Source organism: Berghia stephanieae, chromosome 12, assembly GCF_034508935.2.
Source record: "Berghia stephanieae isolate SIO BIC M18660-M18661 chromosome 12, UCSD_Bste_1.3, whole genome shotgun sequence".
Classification (NCBI taxonomy): domain Eukaryota; kingdom Metazoa; phylum Mollusca; class Gastropoda; order Nudibranchia; family Aeolidiidae; genus Berghia; species Berghia stephanieae.
Window position 1 is genome coordinate 37,701,606 of NC_088371.1, and position 18,046 is coordinate 37,719,651.

The following is an 18,046-nucleotide window of genomic DNA, read 5'->3' on the forward strand; positions in this document are numbered from 1 at the left end:
TTTGCATGGGTTGTATCACAAAAGTTACACTTCGGAAAGTTTCCAAATTGATCATATTTATGGAATAATTTAAAACAAATTTATAGTTGAACCCTTGCCATACAGTTCTCTAAAACTATACAAGTTAGAACTCTTCTGACGTCTTCATCATATCTTCTGATAATTTTGCCATAAAATTGCCAAGTTTTAATATCTAATTCCACGTACTAAACGGGACACAGCCACAAACCAGAATAACACACAGAAAAAGCATCACATATTTTCCGTATTTTTTTCTCTTGGTGATCAAGCCAAATAAAAAAACACTTTGAAAGTGAACAACTTTGTAATAGATTAATTGGATTTTTTCAAAATTACCAAAAGAATTTTACTCAGTGGAGATAGGGCTTTGATTAAGAATATATTTCCCTACAAAAATAGAAAACAAAAAATGTCCCATAAGTCATTGCTATATTATGTCGGAATTGAACCAATTGCAAAATGTCACATTTTAGTTTAAACTGTTCAAAAAAATGAAACGTTGGTATAAAACACAGTAGAATATGATATACCTTCTCCTCTAAAAAGCATAAAAACTCATCTTAACATGATATATCTGGATAGAAATTTCCATCTGAAGCATCTTAAATCGTCCCGACTTAATACCGTTTTGAGACGAGGGGGTCACATATTGTTTCCCCAGTTACGATGGTGGCAGGCGCACTCAGACATCTCGTTACCTTTCCAACGACTCGTATCGTGCATGGGAAAAACAGACCCGTGGAGTTATCGAGGGACCCTTCAGCCTGGAATCGTCTATTCCTTGAGAGGGTCCTTAGGGTTCAGCGGTGCTGTAGATGGCAAGAAAAAGTCCAACGGTCCTATTTTATCTATAGTAAATATCCAATAGATCTATTATCTACATTGTTTAACTTTGGTATTTATAAATATAACAATTTATCAAGGGGTCACAAGTCCCGAACTGACTATTCTTCAATGTAAAATACTCTCACGACGTCCAGCCATTCAAATAAAACGTACCAATAGATAGTATATCGCTTTGTCAAGACGTTGACAACTTGCCATGTTGTCCAGCTGAAACACAATGACCAATCGTAATGATAGATAGTGTCAAAATCAGTGAGCACGTTTCACAAAGTAGGTCACTTTGAGCACAATTTGTCAATGTGACCAATGACCTCGACACATGAAAGTTTATATAGATCATGCCCATTACTCCATGGTGTCTAAGTCTTAATGTTACAAAAAAAGCAGATTGTCAATTAATATTTAAAACCAAAAGATTTACAAATAGAAATTTTTAAAAAGGAGAGATAATGAAACAATGCAAAGGAAATCCAAGACAATAGATACCCCAAAAAACCAGCCTGCCTCTACAGGTGTTCGGAACCTCTAGTCCTCAGCACAACAAAAAAGTCTGAGAACAGTAGGGTGAGTTCTTATTGGTGTTTTTTTTATACGAGGGCTTCCCAGAAATAAGGTAATAGAACCATATCTCCTAACCAATGATGATATTGGACATATGTAAACCGGAGATTAAAGCACTATTGATGAACAAGATTCTGATCTGCATAAAAGCAAAGATGCCTACTCCCCATAACAGAGTGCAAAGAAGTGGTCACTAGAACGTCTTTCAACGAGTCATGAAGAGCAAGAATTGCGGAGTTGGACTCTGGTTGGAGACATAGGGCCTGATGACCAGTCGTGTGTTTTCGTGGCCATATTATCCACTGGTGATGAAACCTGGGAAGTTCAACCACAAGAACGCCAGAAATCAAAAAGGATTCATGAACTGGAAACGTCCTTCTTTGCACTGGCCAAAAAGTTCAAAGCGCACATTCTGCGAGAAAATTTATGGACAAACCGTTATGGGGTGCCAAAGGTGTTTTCTCTTGATTGATTTTCTGCAACCAGGTCAGGCCATAAATGCAGCCAATACTGTGAAACTTTGAACAACATAGCAGATGCCGTTACGACGAAAGAGACCCAGTCGGCACAGCAGAGGAGTCGTTTTTCAACACGACCATACAATCCCGATATGGCAAACATTACAAAGCACTGGTTTCCAAAGGACGCGTAGGAAAGTATTACCAACATCACTCCTCATACCCAGATCTCATTCCCCCATCAATTTCTATCTGTTTGGGAGCCCCTTAAGAGACGCATGGATTGAAACAATTTAGACGACGTCGAAGAATTGATTACAGAAGTGGAGCATTTCCTGAAAATGTCTTGACGTCATTTTTTTATGGCAAGGTCTTTGCCCTGCTGTCTCGGATGGAGGAAATGCTTCGAACGGAACGGCGACTACCTTGAAAAGTAAAGAAATTGTGTCAAAGTTTTATTACTGTAAGTGTTCAATCATTCCATTCACAACTTTTGAGTTACGAGCTTCCTTACCTTATTACAGGACAGAGGCCCTCGTATTAGGGGTGGGGAGGGGGGGGGGGGGGGGGGGGAGGGGCATTGATACTTTTTTGTCTTGCAATGCAATGCACAATGTTTTAGGTTTAATTTTTTACTATACACCTGCTTCAAATCTGCTATGTTCTTAGTAAACATGTATTTTGTACCTGTCTTCCCAACTCCTAGAGGTGAAGTGTTGTACATCCCAGAGACAACCGCCATCATGAACACAGCATCGATTGTCTCTCCAACACCCCGACGGTTTCATAATTGCTTTATAAATGCCATAGATTCTATCAATTATTATTCATGGTATCCTTGATATTCATACACCTTGATATTATTTAAGTTATTCTAATTCAACTATCTAGTAAAATCAGATGGATACAAACAGCAATCTTTAAAATTGTTAAAATTTGCTTTTATTTTTCTAAAAATGGTTTCAGAACACGTATGTACTATTGCTCTTTATAAAGACTTGTAAAACCCATTTTCAAAAAAAAAATTAGAAATTACTCTGTTGCTAACTCTATATGCATTCCTACATTTTATTGTTAAATCACACCTTAACAACCCAGCTACTTAAAACGAGAAACTAAAACATTAGCTTCAAGATCTTTACTGCTACGTCTAATTTACACGACCTATATACTCCCAGGCAATGTGAATCTTTATCCTTATAGATAGTATGGCGCGTGGCTAAGAAGATCACAATATTGGCCATCGCGGAAGTATAACGGAACCACCACACAAAACTATGTGGTAAGCTTGAACGTTTTATAGGTATCTGGTTAAACTGTGGCAAAAGTCAAATAACAAAGACCTGAGTGACGTCAAAACTTCAATACTATCTAATATAGTCACAAAGCCTTTGCTAAGTACTGAGATAGAACGTAGCCATTCGTAAAGCATATAGCCAGACATTGACGCAAGCAATGCGTCAAATGACACGACTTTGGCCACAAAAGAAAACAAATCGACAGTTGTATTCAACAGTTTCAACCAATGAAATAACTATGTTTCCTTAAGCCCTATAACAACAACCTCACCAGAAACTAGGCACAAACCTAAAGTATGACGTCAAACAGCACCGTCTTACAAGTTCTATGTGTACAGGCTAAAAGTTAACGATGGCTACGGTTCCAGCCTGGCTTTACGCATGAATTTTACACACGAGAACCACGTTTTATCAGTTTAGACCGCTAGATTAATAGGTCCCATTCGAATCTCCTCCTTATCTTGCAACTGGAAATATCGATTTTCAGGCAGCTTATTTCTTGATGCTATATTATTCTAGATTTATTTATGATTTGCCATCCCCAGCAGATCATTTTATTAATGTGGTCTAGTGATATGAACACTCGCTTTCGAATCGGAAGGTCCCTGGGTCGAAGCCTCGCGCTTCGGCCTATGTTGAGGGTCCTGGAAAGGCTCTTTACTCACATTCTCTCCTCAACCGTACCTCAGTATAAAATGAGTACCCTGTCGTTAAGAGCGTTGTCCTTTGTCCAAAAATGTAATAATATCGCCTAACAGGCGCATGTCCCGTCCCTACATGTTTAAAAGTTGCTTTTGGCCAGTGAACACCCCCTTGTAAGGCGCTTAGAGAGCGGGTAAAATTTATTAACCCTCACCTTACCAGAAAATCGCATGCTCGTTACGAAAAACACACTACTAGATCATTACTGATGTAAACCAACACTACTGAAATAGTTACTAATGTAACCACACCTACTGCTACTAGATCATTACGATGTAACCAACACTACTAGATAGTTACGATGTAACCAACACTACGAGTATAGTTTTACGATGTAACAACACTACTAGATCGTTACGATGTACCCAACACTACTAGATAGTATACGATGGTAACCAACAAACAACTAGATCTTACATGTAACCACACTACTAGATCATTACGATGTAACCAACACTACTAGATCATTACGATGTAGACCAACACTCCTAGATAGTTACTATGTAAACCAACACTACTAATAGTTACGATGTAACCAACACTACTAGAATCGCTCGATGTAACCAACCTACTAGATAGTTACTATGTAACCACCACTACGTAGATCGTTACTTATGTAACCAACACTACAGATCGTTATTTACTGATGTACCAAACACTACTAGAATCTTTTACGGATTAACCAACACTACTAGATCGTTACGATGTAACCAACACTACTTGATCGTTACGGAGGGTAAAACAACACTACTAGATCGTTACGATGTAACCCAACAGTACTAGATCGTTACGGTGTAACCAATACTACTGAGATCGTTACGATACCAACAATACTAGGTATTTACGATGTAACCAACACTTCTGATCGTTACGATGTAACTCAACACAACCAGTCTTACGATGTAACCAACACTCCTAGAACGTTAACGATGTAACCAACACTACTAGATCGTCACGATGTAACCAACACTACTTGAATCGTTACGATGTAACCAATACGAATGGAGAATCGTTACGATGTAACCAACACTACTATATCGTTACGATGTAACCAATACTACTAGATCGTTTACGATGTAACCAACCTACTAGACATTACGATGTAACCCAACACTACTAGATTGTTACGAATGTAACCAAAACTACTAATCGTTACGAAGTAACAAACACTACAAGATTGTTACGATGTAACCAACACTATCCAGATCGTTTACGTGTAACAAACACAACTTAGATTGTTACGATGTAACCAACACTAACTAGATTGTTACGATGTAACCAACACTACTAATCGTTACGATGTAACAAACACTACTAGATCGTACGATGTAACCAACCACTAGATCTTTACGATGTAACCCACACTACTCAGATCGTTACGATGTAACCAACACTACTAGATCGTTACGATGTAACCAACACTACTCGATCGTTTTACGATGTACCAAACTACTAGATCGTTTACGATGGTAACCAACACTACTAGATTTTTACGGATGATAACCTACGAACTACTAGATCGATAACGATGTAACAACACTACGAGATTGTTACGATGTAACCCACACTACTAGATCATTACGATGTAACCACACTAATAGATTCGTTACGATGTAACCAACACTACTAGATCGTTTACGATGTAACCAACACTACTACTATCCTTTACGATGGTATACAACAATACTATATCGTTCACGAATGAACACAAACACTACTAGATTGTTTCGATGTAACCAACACTACTATTTCGTTACGATGTAACAAACCACTAACAAGATCGTTAACGACGCGTTGTAACCAACACGACTAGATCGTTTACGATTTAACCAACCAACACTACTTAGATTGTTACGATGTAACCAAGACTACTAAGTTGTTACGATGTAAACCAACACTAACTAGATCGTTACGATGTAACCAACACTACTTAGATCGTTACAAGTCACCAACACAAACTAGAATCGTTACGATGTAACCCACACAACTATAAATTGGTTACGATGTAATCAACACTACTAGATCGTTGCGAAGTACCCAACACTACTAGATCGTTACACTGAACAAACACTACTAGATCGTTACGATGTAACCAACACTACTTGATTGTTACGATGTAAACCAACAACTACTAGATCGTTACGATGTAAACAACACTACTTAGATCGTACGAGTAACCAACACTACTAGATCGTTTACGATGTAACCAACACTACTAGATTGTAAGATGGAAACCAACACTACTAGATTGTTACGAATTAACCAACACAACTAATCGTTACGATGGAACCAACATACAGATCGTTACATAATGTAACCAACACAACTAATCGATACGATGTAAGCCAACACTACAAGATAGTTTACGATGTAACCCAACAATACTGATAGTTACGAATGTAAACCAACACTAACTGGATCGTTATGATGACGGCGACCTCAGTAAAAAATATGGTAGTCTATGTTTTAATAATATATTTTAAACAAAAAATTGATTTTAAAAGAACCAAAGGTCTGTGTGTAAAATGAAAGAAAATAGAGCGTGATATAGCACATGCAGTATTGTAAAACTAGTTCTTTGATTTGTTTCTTACTGCAAATTATGAATTAAAAGCTAAGGCGCAAGAGGCCGTTGGAAGAGTTGAAACATCTGACTGCTGCGAAACTTCATTCAGTAATATACTAAGATATTTCATCGTAAAGCCCGATGTTTAAGAAAATGGATTAGTAATATTCTTTTTTTATCACTAAAATCAAGAAACGAGTAAATCATGGTAGACTTTAATTTTGTTTCAAGATCCATTGAATAGACCTAATCTAGATTTGTCAACACGCCAAACAGCAAGAACTACAGTCCGGATGCCCTTGTGTATTTAATTTTTTGTGTGCCTTACTACATATTAATTCCTGGGACAATTTTTGACTTCGTTGGCTTGTATAAACAAACTGCTTTTTGATGAATAGTTTTCATCAGTTCTTAAGAAAGGAACAGCTGGCATAATACTGTATGCTGAGTGAACGATAATTTCATGCTCTACTTGGCCCTTGAGTTAGTGATACCTTCACCTTGTGGAAACGAGTGTAAAATTCGCTTCAAGTGGCCTGGTCCTTAATGAATTTCGTATTTCAAGCAATTAGTGCTTTTTTACGATCCCCCGGCAAACACCGACAATATCCGGCAAAGATAGTGGGAAGTAGGTAACCGTGGAGTGAACCCTGAGACCCGGGAAGTGTAGTCACCCAGTAGGGAGTAAACTGAACCTATGGTTATCGCTGGTTTCATAAAAAAAAAGACAGAACCGCAATGGCGGCGTGAGGATATCAGAACAGTGGGTTCGTATCGAAAATTTTAAAACTTTGACTAATCAATAAAAGGATTGTTCTATAAACTTAAAATGCTTCTATATGATGACAAATAAATAAAATATAAACCATGAGCAAAAGAACAACGGTGAAACTACAAATTGAGAAAAGAATACTGTGGGATTAGGAGCCTTACTCTCTCATAAGAATGGAAAGCCCTTGTTTTTGCTCCTTCAAATCAAATTTAACGATCATAACGTTGAAGTTGATGTTTATCTTTTGTCCATCATTTTAGTTATTCTGTTAACGTAATGGCGATTGGGGCAGGATTCGCCAGCACAAGGAGAATTCAGATAGAATGAATAATTGTTGATGATTATAAAATGGGATTTTTTTGATTTTCTTGGCAGAAGAGTTGTCGATTCCGCCATTTGTGATTTTTCTGGAGTTTGACTTTGCCTGCCCCAAAGAAAATGATAAAAAACGTTAGAATTGTGTCTATACGTACTAAAAGTTATTGTGTAAATGACCAATCAGCTGTTTTATTCAGCTAATAAATAAGCTAAAATATAATGTAATCGTTGAATAATATATCTTATACCCAGTTTAGAAACATAAATTCAAACGATTATGTTTTGACAAAGAAATAATAGGGGTTTTACAAGGCAAGGAGTGTGAATAAATGCCAGTTGTTTGAGGGAACACATTTTACTTAATGACATTTGACAACAAGAAAGCTAAGATCTGTAAGTCGCGGCTCAACCAGTCACTGGCACATCCTGAAAAATAGTGAAATAAAAGGGAGTAAAAAAGCCCTCATCTAATAAGCAACAAATGAAAACGACCTTCCGTTCCGCCTTAGCTTCTTCCGTAAACATGTAAATTAAAGTATATGTTATATTACATTCGCCCATTATAAAAAAACAACTGTGTACGTTTGTGAGTGTGATGTATGTGTGCAAAGGGAAGTAAAAAGGGAGAGAAAGAAAGAAATGAGAGAGAGAAAAGAGAGAGAGAGAGACAAGGAGATGCAGTAATGAAATGAAACGTAAACCGAATCAAAAACTATAAAATCAAGCAAATAAATCAAGCAATCCGAATACAAAAGGGGGACTTTCAGGTACAAAGCCGTTTACGCCAGCCCTCTTACCACCCCCTCCGCGCATTGGCATGCCACCCTATAATATAGAAACTGTCTTTCTAGACCCGTTTGTTAATAGATACACCGAGTTAACCATTTCCCCTTATGTGAATTGACCATTAGTGAGCACATGAGAGATACATCACAGCAGAAACATGTACCTGTTTCTGACAATTTCACATCTCCTGGACACCAACAATCATACATGTCAGTTTTCGAGTACTGAGAACACTATTCATAACAATCAGAGTGAAGCCGCCACTGAGAGGAAACCTATTATCCGATAGGCCTTATTGAAGTCAAAACGGAATTAACATAAGCTTCATAATCAAAAAGTTTCTCCCAATCTATCTCCCTTTTCTTCTCTCCCCTTCGTTAAATACACTGCCTTCACTCTATCCCATCTCCCCCCATCCTCCCCCCCTCGTCTCTCTCCCTCTCTCTCTCTTTCTTTCTCCTCCGTCTCTCTCTCTTTCTGTTTCTAACGCCTATCCAACTCTTTCTTTACTTTCTTTCTTTCCCTCATCTCAAAATTTCTCCTTCACTCTTCCCAGCATCTTACCTTGAACAAATCTTTTTTAAACGGAATCCCCACGATATATTATGGTGGCATCCTGCATTTTTTTTCCTTTGTACCCTCTTCATCAAAACTTTACTTTCTCTGAGAAACAGAAAAATATAAAGATTATCAAGACAGCGAGAGACATTGTTTTTTTATTATTATAATATAATATTTAAAATAAAAAAAATAATAATAAATAATAATAATTATTATTATTTATTAGATTATTATATTATTATTAATTATTATTATTATTTATAATTATTCTTATTATTATTATTATTATATTAGAAGAAGTATAGTAGTAGTAGTAGTAGTATAGTAGTAGTAGTATAGTAGTAGTATAGTAGAAGTAGTAGTAGGAATAGAGTAGTAGTAGTAGAGTAGAAGTAGAGTAGAAGTAGTAAAGTAAGTGAGTAGAAGTAGTATGAAGTAAAAAGGATTAGTAAATTATTATTATTATAATTTAAAATTGTTATTATTATTATATTATGATATTATAATTATTATTAATATAATTATAATAATAATATTATTATTATTATTATAATTAATATTATTATTATTCTTATTATTATTATTATTATTATTATTATTATTATTATTATAATTAATAATGAATTATTATTATTATTATTATTAATATTATTATTATTAATATTATTTATTATTATTATTATTATAAAGTAATTATTATTATTCTCATTATTATATGATTATTGTAATTGACATAGTTTCAAACCTCTTCAACATCCCTCGATTGTAATATACACCACAATCACACAACTCAATACAAAACTACCACCAATGGCTATTTAAGCTTACAAATGTGTTAGCTCGTTCATGCCCTGGTACAATGATAGGAAGCCATCTGGTTTCTCAACAGCATATAAGAAGACCACAACTTCGCACCTATAGATTTAAAACTTGTGGAAGACGTCACTCGGAGATGTCACTTCGAATCTCACGACGCTAAATTAACACACCCCAGGAATAAGATTGCCAAAGAAACCACCATTAATAATAGCTGCCGCACCAAAACCTGATATATTTTTGGATCATTGAGATTCTCTCTTCCATCACCCCGTCGAAAACCCTTATAAGTCATAGTGGGGAGGAGATAACGTCCCATGTCATTTCATCTACTTAGAGTTCACTGCGATAAGTCAACTCGAAAAATCCCACATAAGCGAGAACAACTCTGCGCAAGGGGTCAGTGAAAAATTACATTACATTATTTATAACAATACATAGATATAATAACAAACATATATATCTATAAATATATATATATATATAAATATATATAATATATACATACATATATATATATAAATATATATTAAATATATATATATATAAAATAATATATTATAAATATATACATACTACTTATGCATGTATTTTGTAAAATGGTGTATATAATATGGCAATTACTTGATAGTTTCCTATTTAGTATTTATAAGCATTGAATTAGTATGTTCTCGTTATACATATCATCCTCCCCATCCATATCACAAGAGTGCCTCATGAATATCATTTATGGATAGTGGTAATGTAAGGTTATTGGTTTGACATCCCTCACGACCCACTATTCACATTGCATATTAAAATGTTCAACCAAACCTTGTCAAGATTTGCCCCGGTATCTTATCACAGATCGGTATGCATGAAGCAGAAGCGTTTAATCATCCTTTCACAGACTAGATATAACAGTAACCGTCAGCAACTTATATCATCCAGCACTAACCTGTAATGATGACCCCTGTTGAATGAACCCAGTGTGAAACATGAACTGACAAAGTCAACATCCTGTGAAGGACAAAGCCGAACGGCTTCCTACACAACAGGCAGCTTCATAGGGATCACACTATTCTGTTTAGGACGATCGACCCAATCAGCAAAGTCCGTCCGCATATCGTTCGTGCAACCGTCGCGAACCCTCCCTGGTAGCAACGTCACAAACACACCCCTTTCGACTAGATGCTCTGGCCGTTTCGGGTTCTTGTGCCCACTAGCGTGGGACATATTTGACCAGGAAAGTTAGACCCCCACAGATGTAACGCAGACCGGGCCGTTAGCAGCTCCCTCGACCGAACCGATTCGCAAGCTCCCCAGTGTCTCCTCTTTACTGGTAATCACAAAGCCGTCAAACTTTCTCGACCAACATATAGGACAGTAGGTCCCCCGCCCCTCCGAGGGATTGAAATTTGTCAAACCGACTTCCATCTCGTATGTGCAGCTCTGTCCGTAGTCCAGGATTCTGCGTACAAGAAGGGTTGCCGGGACTTTAATTTCGGCTCGAAATGGGGCACCGTTCATTATGTGCATGAGAGGGTATCCCCATGGTTCCCCTAATCTTTGATCTTACACAGCCAGTCTTCCCGTAATGGTCTTCCCTCCGGACAACGGGGGGGCTAGATCGCATGCCATTAATTTTTTGGGCCCCATTCCTCTATGCTTGTTGCTAGCGTTTGCCGCGACACTATGTGCATCGACTTGCGAGGGGAAGTTTTACATCCAATCCACCTTCTCAACGTTTCTGCTTCTACCCCCACACTGGAGCGCAAATACACCGCCGCGGTGGAATAGCATAGTGGCCAGGGCGGACGTTCTCAGGCGCGCTTGTGCTATCGCCCCAGAGTCGATCCAGCCAGCTTCTAAGAAGACTGTTTGCGGTTTTCTTCTCTATCTACCGGCAAAACCCCTACGAGATGAACCCGAAAGGTTAAGGCTAGCGATCCAACGTCACCCCTAAATATTTTGGACGTCGGCTCATAGGGAGTAGCTGGTCCCGACTAGGACATTCAGTTTACGGGTGTGCCACCACTGCAAAGTGAAAAGCAGTGCACACGGTTTTTTGAAGTGTTCATCTTCAGGTACCACTTTCAAAGTAGGCTTAGAGTCGGTTGACGGTCCTCGGCTGAGTACGCTCTCGAGACGGGACCACACATTACTCTGAAGTAACGAGTGCCCAGTCGACTGCGTATCCCAGCCACAGGGAGAAGTGTTCGCATATCGCTAATGTAAACGTTAAACAACATTGGCTCAAGTACCGACCCAGCTGAGGAACCCATTCTTTAATTTCCTAACTTTCTGCTCGTGACGTCTCCCAGCGCGACCATGGAATTGTCTTTCCCTAAGATCGAAGAGGAGAAGCAACTTCAAGGTCTTATGGCACCTTATGATTTTGCAAGTTTGAGCATTAACCGCATCGCACCAGACCTATGGGTGGGGAGGTGTACGCCCGGTGGAGTAGGGTATGAGGGGGGGGGGGGGGGGGGGGGGGGGGGGGGTGGGGGGGGGGGGGGGGGGGGGGGGGGGGGGGGGGGGGGGGGGTGTTGAGAAGCAGAGCGGGGGGGAGCACCTGTTTTTGCTGTTTTCCTTCTCGAACCCGTGCTCAATATGCCTGTAAGGGCAATGACCTGCTCCGTGGAGCACGCTCCCTTCCCTTGAAGCCTGCCTGTCAGTGGCAGGGCAGCGTCTAGGACCGGTCCCCATCGGTTTTAATAGAACACGCTTCCAACAATTTGTAAAGACAGCTCGCAACGATATGGTCTTAAACTGTCTGCCTTCCTTCGCGGCATTCCTTCCCTGGCTTCAGGATGGCAACTATCTTCGCCATGTTTCCACACTTGTGGAAGCTTTACCTTTTTCAAGGCTGTCAGAACATTGCCTCTGCTAGCCAGGCCCGTGCCCTGGGGCCCAGAAGCGTCCACCATATCTGGATATACACCATCTATCCCTGATGCTTTGCCGTTCTTCATTTCGCTAATGGCTGCCCCCACTTACTCGGGGACTGAACGGGGCCGTTCCAGTCCCGACTCCTTCCGCAGGTAGTGCGAGTCCAAAATCGTACGGTACGCCTTGCGGAACACCGCGCTCAAAAAAGCCTGATTAGGGACCCGCTTACTATACGGTTATTAATGTCTTGCAATTGTGTCTGCCTCGCATTCCGTCAGCCTTCGCGAAATTCCCGATCTGGTCCCATTCTTTATCAAACTCCCAAGCGTGAAGGCTTGGATTGTGTAAATTCGGACTTGCCACGGTCCTCCTGCCACCGTTTGCTTCCTTCCCTCTCTGCCAGGGACTGGAAGTAGTCTATCGCTGTGTCCTGACTGGGTCTGCTGTGTACCTCGGTACAGCTCTTCCGACTCTGCTGTCCAGCAAGGGGTGTAGAATTTCCGTTGGCCCCGTGGAATAGAGCGTTGAGCGCTCTTAACCAGTAGCCTAGCTAAAATCTTGGTTATATTCTTGGACTTTGGAGGAATGGCAGGGCAGACCTGCTCGATATAGGAACAGCATTCCTCCCCTCAGCCTTCCTGAAATTCCCTCTGGCAAAGTGGGAGAGACTGCACCATCGGTATTGTCACCCCAGGCTGGTGCAAGAACCTGCCTGTGCTGGCTAATGCGGAAAGTCCCCGAAGGACTGTCCGCTTTTCACCATGCAGTAGGTTCACCTGTTCGCGTCCTTTCGTTACGAGAGTGAGGTCTGGAGTATACGCCTCCTTATGGCGGTACCTCCGGAAGGTACCCTTTGGCTGTAGGATCTAACACTATGTGTAGATCATTACAGACCATCCATGAGCGAGTTGTTCTTCCTGCCTCGTTGCAGTCCTCAGTAGCCCCATTCGAGATGGTGGCTATTAAAGTCCTCCCCAGACAGAGGGAAGGATGGGTCTGAACACCGTACGTTGGTGTTGTCCAAGCGTTCTGGGTGGTTGTAAATATTATGCAAACACCAGCCTACCTACTTCCAGGAAATTCGGTTCACCACCCTCCCATTGCTGTCCGTTACGCTTACATGACCCTTATAACCTTCGATTGGTCTTTTAGCGTAAACGCTAACTCCACCCTACTATGAGCCTCGAAGTTTCCTCAGCGTTGGACCACCGTAGACCTGATCTGAATCGGAAGATTGCGCGCCTGAATAAAGGTGGGTCTCCTGGTAACATGGAGGATATCTACGCAGTAACGGCCAGTAGTTCTTTGATAAAAGCACATTTTTGCCATACTCCTTGCCTCGGCGTTCAGGGACAATATACGGCGTCATTCGCCCATCCCCGGCCGTCGCATTTTTCCGATCGGCATGAGGGGCCGCGAATCGATTGAGGCAGGGACGTTTGCTTTTTTTCTCCGGAACGTGACCGACGAACCCCTGGCCGACACGAACGGGGTATTATTTGGCTAGGCGGCAGCCCCTTTCGCCATTGCGGGGCTGAGGGGGCTTTGACATAAGGATAAAAATGGGGGGCCCCCCGGGGTAGGGTGAAAATTTGGGCACCTTTTTTTGGGAAAAAATTTACCAAACCCCGGGGCAGCTAAGTTTGGCCTTGGCTCGTTTGGGGTGGTTTCGTGACGGTCGCCGGGGGTTTACACCCCTTTCCCCCCCCGTAAACCCCCAAGCCCCCCCCCCAAAAAGCAAGGAAAAAAACCCCCGGGGGGTTTTCACAAAAGGGTTAAAAAACGGGGGGCCCCCAAAAAGGTTTTTTTTTTTTTTGATAACGAGAAAACCCCCGAACCCCTTTTTTTAAAATTTAAAGGGAATTTAAAAAAAAAATTAAATTTTTTAAAAAGTGTTTCGGATAAAAAAAAACTTTTTTAAAAACAAAAAAAATTTTAAAAAACCCTTAAATTTAACATAAATGATTTGAAGGGGGGAAATTTTTAAAAAAAAATTTTTTCCCCCCCCTCAAAACCCCCAATAAAATAAAAATTTTAAAAAAAATTTAAAAATAATAAAAAAAAAAAAATAATAATAAAAAAAATTTAAAAAAATAAAATAATAATCATAAAACATCTTTATCTTAAAACATCATTTTATCATAAAAACCCTCATCTCATTCCCTTAAACATCAAAAATAACCCTCATCCCCCTAACATCTTTTTCATAAATCATCATCAAACATATAAAAAAAAATAATTTATAATAGAAAAAGTAATAATAAAAACCCCAAAAACAATAAAAAATTTTAATTTTTAAAAAAAAAAAAAAAAAATTAAAAAAAAATTTTTTAAAAAAAAATTTAATTTTAAAAAAAATAAAAATAAAAAAATAATAAAAAAATAATAATTTAATAATAAAAAAATTTTAATAATAATAAAAATAAAAATAATAAAAAAAATTTTAATAATAATAATAATAATAAAAATAATAATAATAATAAAAAATAATAATTGAAAAATTTTTACAGCCTCAGGGCATGTTTCGCCCCCCCTTTCCCAAACCCCCAAAATTTTGGCAACCCTTTCCATTTCCACACTTCTGAAAAAACAATTTAAATTTCGTTTGAACAAACAAAAAAATTTTTTTCCCTTTTGCTAAAAAACCCCCTTTCCTTTTCCCCTTTAAACCCTTTTCCCTTTGGGGGTCAATTTTTTTGGGGTGGGGCCCCTGAAAGGTGAAGAAGTTTCCTTTTCCTTTGCCCCCAACCATCAAAAAATTTTTTTTAATTTTTTTTAGAAATTTTTTCCCCCCCATATCACTCCCCAAAAAAAAAGTAAAAAAAAAACCCGTTTCACTGAAATAGAAAACCCCCAAAACCCAAAAAAAAAATTTTAATTAATACTTTATTTTCCCTTTTTTTCCCCAATACGTTTTTAAAAAAATAAATTTTATAAACAAAAGAAAAAAAATTTTTTTTTAAATTTTTTTAAAAGGGGAAATTTTTAGACCCTTTTTTTTTAAAAAATTGGGGCTTTAAAAAAAAACCCCTTTTAATTTTTTCCAAAAAACCCCCCCAAATTTTTCCCCCTTTTTGGGCCTTTTTCTAACCCCCCCATGCCCCCCCCGTTTTTTCCCCTTGACTTTGTTGCCAAAAATTTTCTTTTTTTTCCCCTTTTTTTCCCCCTTTGGGCTCTTCAAGGCCCTTTGGGGCCTAAAAACAGTCTTGAAATTTTTGTACTGGGGAAACCCTTCCCCCCCAAAAACCCACGCCCTTTTTCCCTTTTTTCAAAAATTGACAGGGGGGTTTTCCCCTTGATTTCCGGAAAACTTCCCCTTTCCCCCAATGTTTTTCCTTTTTTTTGTTCTTTGGTTGCCAAAAGGGGGGGTTTTTCGGTATTTTAAAAAAAAGGGGAAAACGAGGTTTTTCCCTTTTTTTTTTTAAAAAAGCCCCAAACCCCCTCATATCCATTTTTCGGTATGGGAAAATGAAAAGGGTTTGGGGAAATAGATTTCAGTTTCCCCCCCAAAAATTAAAATGGGGTTTTTTTCAAAACTTTGCTTTTTCCCCCTTTTGGGTTTCCTTTGGTTTTTCCCCCGTCATGTTTTTTTTTCCCCAAAAAAGGGGGGAAACCTTTTTTTTAAGGTTACACCCAGTTTTTTAAAGGGGGTTTTGGTACTTCTTCATTTTTTTAAAATCATTGCCTGTCATGTTATCCCTGTTTTTTTAAAAAAATACTTGTTATTTTCGGGAAAAATTTCCCCAAAGGGAATGTTTTTGGGGTTTTTTTAAAAATTTTTAAAAACCCCCCCCCTTTTCAAAAATTTTCCCCCGGGGTATCAGGTTTTTCCCCTTTGGGGCGAAGGCAATTTCCCGGGGGGGTTTCCCCCCCCCCCCCTTTTGAAATGGTTTTTTGGGTGGTCTTGCAGATTTTTTTCATTATTATTTAAAGATATTGTTTAAAATTTTTTTGGGAAAAGATTTTTAAACCCTTTTTTTAAAAACCAAAAAGTTTTTTTAAAAAAAAAAACTGCCCCTGTTTATAAAAAAACGCGCTGGGTTGCTGCGGGGAAAAAAATTTTCCCTTTTTTTTTAAGGATAAGTTTTCCCCAAAATTTTATAGCGTAAAAGCCAGGCCATCACCCGGTATGCAAAACCCTTTTAAAAGGGCCTTTTTGAAGGAAAAAAAATTAAAAAAAGGGAAATTTTTTTTTGGGGAATGAGAAGCATTTTTTAAAAACCCTTTTCCCCGTTTTTGAAAAAAATGAAAAAAATGTACTTCTCTTTGCAAAAAACCCCAAAGCTTGTCTTCTGTAAATATTTCTTTTTTTTAAAATTTTTTTGGGGGTTTTTAAAAATTTTATCCGAACTTTTTTTTCCCTGGATGGTGATGAGGTTGTTTCCCCCCTGTAGTTTTTGCACGTTTGGGTCCCCTTTTTTGGGAAAAATGGTTTTTTTATTTTTTTGTTTTTTTTTTTCCCCCGGTGGGGTTTTCTTAAAGTTTTTTTTGGGGAAAAACCCGTTTTAGTGCAGTTTTTTTCCCAAAATTCCCTCCTTATTTGATTTTCCCCCCGGTACATAGCCCGATGCCAAGGATTTATTGCTTTAAAATTTTTTTTTAAATTGTATTATAACCCCCGGTTAAAAATTAAAAAAAGGGGTTAAAATTTTTCCCCCCCCCCCTTAACCCCCGGGCCCTTTGGTTTTTTTTTTATTCAAAAGATTTTTCCCTTTTTTTTCCTTCTTTTATCGCATATGAAAAACGCATTTTTTTAAAAGGGGGTTTCCCACGATCTTTCTTTTAAAAACAAAAACCCCTTTTCCCGTTAAAACAATATCTTCGAAAAAAAAAAGGGATGTCATTGCAAAAAATTTTTTAAAGCTCCAATTGCCCCCTACTTACCTCTCAAATAGGGCCCTTTTTTTTGGGTTTTCCCTTTCCCTTTATCTGCATCTTTTTTGGATACAAAATTTTTAGTCAGTGCGTTTCACTTAAAATTGAGTTTCAGAGGACAAAGAAAAAATTTCGTGTAAAGGGCCTTTTCTGCACCGGGTTATATTCTCTTTTTTTGCCTTTTTTTACTTTTTTTTAAAACTTTTTGTGGTGGGGAAAATAAATTAAATTGGGGTTTATGGATGGGCCATGGGGGAGGGGAAAAGTAAATGCTTCCCTTCCCTATGTGGATGTTTTTGTGATTTGTATGGTCAGTTGATTTGCCTTTGCAAATTCTAATAACCTCAGGCTTCTGTTTTTGAAATTTTCCAATTTCCAAAATCTTCCAATGTTCCTGTCAATTTGTTTTTAATTCGGGATCCCACCTTTTTTGTTTAAACCCACTTTTTGTATTTTTTTCCATTTTTTTTTAGTGTTTCGCGGGCTGCCCTCCGCTATACATTCGTAAAAACTGTTTTTAACCAAAGTCACTTTTAATCGCTTTTGGCAAATGAACTTAAAATTAATGGCCAGGGTTGTGGGGTTTTAGCTGCTT